At 39.4% G+C, this 3518-nt stretch overlaps 1 long non-coding RNA gene across 1 annotated transcript; it reads right to left on the reverse strand.

Annotated features, from left to right (window-relative positions):
- Positions 1-1374: 1374 nt before the first annotated feature.
- On the reverse strand, positions 1375-3230 carry LOC123329628. The gene is made up of 2 exons (XR_006545160.2): positions 2779-3230; positions 1375-1505 (listed from the first exon to the last, which is right to left on the reverse strand). It is a non-coding gene; the product is annotated as an uncharacterized LOC123329628 (long non-coding RNA).
- Positions 3231-3518: the final 288 nt, after the last annotated feature.

A 3518-nucleotide genomic window follows, 5' to 3' on the forward strand; every position in this document is an offset into this window, starting at 1 on the left:
GAAAAGACAAAGCAAACCAAGTAAAAAGATTCATTCCAGATTATACCAAGAATATATCAAGAACTCCCACAACCAGCATGAAAAAGGCCACCCAGGAGGATAATCAACAAAGGGTATATACTTGAAATTCAGAAATAAATGACACCCAAGTGTCCAATAAACATAAGCAGCTTCACCTCTACAGTAACTGGGGAAACACAGATTCAAATCACAGTGAAGTTTCACTTCATCCCTATCAGATTGGCAAGGCCTTTAAAATGTGCATGGCAGTGGTTCATGCTGTATAGAACGGCACTAAAGAGGGTAAACAGTATAATCGCTTTGAAGAGCAATATGTTCCTAGTGAGTAGAGTTAGGAATGAATATTTCTAATTCAATTCTAGATGTATAGGACGATTGTCATACATGTACACAAAAAGACAAATACAAAAATGTTTTGCAACTTCAATTATAAAAACAAAAGATATCAACAGGGGAATGAGCAAATAAAGGCATGATATATTCACTCAGTGGCACGCTATTCAGCAGTCAAAACAAATTAGCATATCCTCAAGAGTAAATCTCAGATATTAACATGGATAAATTTCAAGAACATAATGTTAAAGGAAAAGCAAATAGTCATTTCATATAGTATGAGTCTATATTTTAAGTTAATATGCTTTAAAATATGAAAAACCATATAAAACATTATTTGGAAATATATGCCTATGTGGTGAAAGTATAAAAACATATATTAGAATGATAAACATTAAATTCATCAAAAAGTTAATGGATCTCTTTAACAGCATGCATTAACTATAATGTTTATTTTTTAAAAAAATAAAAAGTATATCTGAATAAGCATGGCAAAATAAGATTCATTAACAAGAGTGTTTGGTGTGTTATGTTGGGTTGGCCAAAAATTTCGTTCAGATTTCTCTATAAGATGGTACACCTAAATGAAATTTTTGCCCAAACCACCTTGGTTTTCTTATGTTTGAAATATTAGAGGAAGAGCCCTCAGGTCCCTGGTCTCTGAGTTTTCCCCAAAAGCATGCTTATGGCTTGGGAAAGCAAAGGGCAGAAATGTTTTTCGCCCTTATGTTATATCCCTCAGTTTTCCTAGAGACTTGGCCCTCCTTAATGCACCTCTCACATAGGATGTTCAATGACTTTGAGCTCAATTCAGCACCAGCTCAGTGCTGTCCAAAATAAAAATTAAGAACTGTTCCTTTTCTATATAGGAGTTTGTAGGATGCTAAAACTGAAGTGTGTTTAAAAAAAAAAAATGTTTGGGATAGCACAGTAGGAAGGAGTGAGTCATAATTCATTCTGCTGAAGGGGTGGATACAGAAAAAGCAAAGAATTGGGCTTTGAAGTCTACTTAAGAGTTGGCAAGACAAAGAGGATGACAGTATGAGTAAGGAAAACAAGGCATGGGATTGTATTATGGGGCTGGAGGGCAGCATCTCAACTGGACACGTGCTTCAGAAAAATCCTTCTGGCAGTGGCAGAGGATGGAAAATCTGAAGGAAAAAAAAAGGCTTAGAGATTGGTTAGAAGCCATTGAAAAATTGTTTCAATAGGAGGTGATGAAAACCTTAATGATGACATAGTGATTTTGGTTATAGTTTCCCTGCAAAACTACAAATTAATTGAAGGTGGGGCAATGGCTTAATCCAGTTTTATCTGTGTGCACCCCACAGATCCTACAGTTGTACCCGGCATATGATAGGAGCTCAGTGAATACAAGCTGATGGAAAGAAGTGAGACAGGAAGCAGGCAGCTCACCCCTCCTTTGATAGATAAGAAGGCTGAGAGTAGGAGAGGAGGAGTGATGTTTTCAAGGATATCCTTAGCTGGAAGCTTACAGCAAAGAGCCCTGCAACCACTCTGCTAACAAATTAAGAAGCATGTAGGTTGTTTTTTTTTTTTTTAATTATTTGTTTATTTGGCTGTGCCAGCTGATAGTTGCAACACACGGGATCTCCAGTCTTCATTGTAGCATGCAGGATTTTCAGTTGTGGCATGCAAAATCATAGTTGCATCCTGTGGGGCCTAGTTCCCTGACCAGGGACCAAACCCAGGCCCCTTGCATTGGAAATGTGCAGTCTTAGCCACTGGACCACCAGGGAAGTCCCACACATAAGTTCCTAAAGACAAAGCCTAGACAGGTAAATTTCCATTGTAATCAGTTTCCTTATAAATCTGTGTTCTTCATGAGGAAGTACTTTCTCATTCCCTTAGGCAGAAAAAGAGTTCCTTTAAAATAGGCTAAATTCCCCAAGATGAATAATACAAGACAATATCCCTTTACCTGGCCTGGGTCCAAAGAACAGGCTCTATTCAAGTGACTCTGAAAACACCTGATTGTGTGCCTTTGGCATTGTGGGCAGGGCAAGCCCAGCAGTAGTGAGAACTTTACAAGTCCTTTGTTCTGCCACCACGAGGTAATTGGCTCTCCACCCCAACATAAACTTCCAGCCACCTGAACAAAATTCACCTACGTTAACAGCCTACATGCAAAGCAAAACCACCTCCACAGTGCATACAGGTTTGAAGTGCTCCACATCCACCCTCTGTGATTCTTCTGGCCTGGAGAGACTCAGTTCTCTGTGTAGGAATAAATGAAAGAACGAAGATAGAGGCTGACACTGTGTGCTCGCTGTGTGCTACCAATGTTCTAAGTCTTTACAGGTGTTAATCTTGACCTGCTGGCCACATCACTGTGGTGTAAGTGCTACCGTTATTTACATTTGATAGATGAGGAAAGCAGGCCCAGAGTGGTTGAATACTTACACTGGATCCCATGGAACCAGGATTTGGGCAAAGGCACCCTGGCTCCAGAACCTAAACTTTTTTACACTTTGTACTCAGTACAAGGTGGCTTGAAGGAAAAAAAATACTTAAGAAAATGGCATGAACCAAGGGCAAGCATTGTGGCCAGGCTCAGATCACAAGATGGCATGAACCTGTCCCACTTATTTATTCATTTGTTCATCATTTAACACTCACTGAGGGCCTACCATGTGCAAGGCAGAAGGGGTAAAATACATAAATCTACCATTTAGATGCTCAGAGCCCAAAGAAGGAGGCAGGCCAGAAATATGGCGGCATGAAGAGCCCCGGTAAGTCGGAAGGTGGGGAGCTGGGGAATCAAAGATGAAGCAGCTTGCTTTACTTAAAATGGTTTCCATGCTTTACTCTGCACTGAAATCACCTGAGATCTCTAAAAATGACTGATGCCTGGCTCCCACCCCTAGCCTTTATGATCTAATTGGCACTGGGAGTTTTAAAAGCTAATGTTCAGCAAAATTTAGGAAATATTGGCCTAACGGGTCATAAGCTGGTTTGCAAGTAGCACAAAACCTAACTGAAATTATCTTAAGGAAAAATAATGAAAAGAAAAGGAGGGACATGGGGCTTAATGTATTAGGGTACAATTTAAAAAAAGGGGACAAAAGCAAAAACTTCTAGTTATAAATGAGTCATTAAGATGTCACATGTAGCATGGTAACTATAGTTAATAATACCATATT

The sequence above is a fragment of the Bubalus bubalis genome, chromosome 16 (assembly GCF_019923935.1).
Source record: "Bubalus bubalis isolate 160015118507 breed Murrah chromosome 16, NDDB_SH_1, whole genome shotgun sequence".
NCBI classification, from domain to species: Eukaryota; Metazoa; Chordata; class Mammalia; order Artiodactyla; family Bovidae; genus Bubalus; species Bubalus bubalis.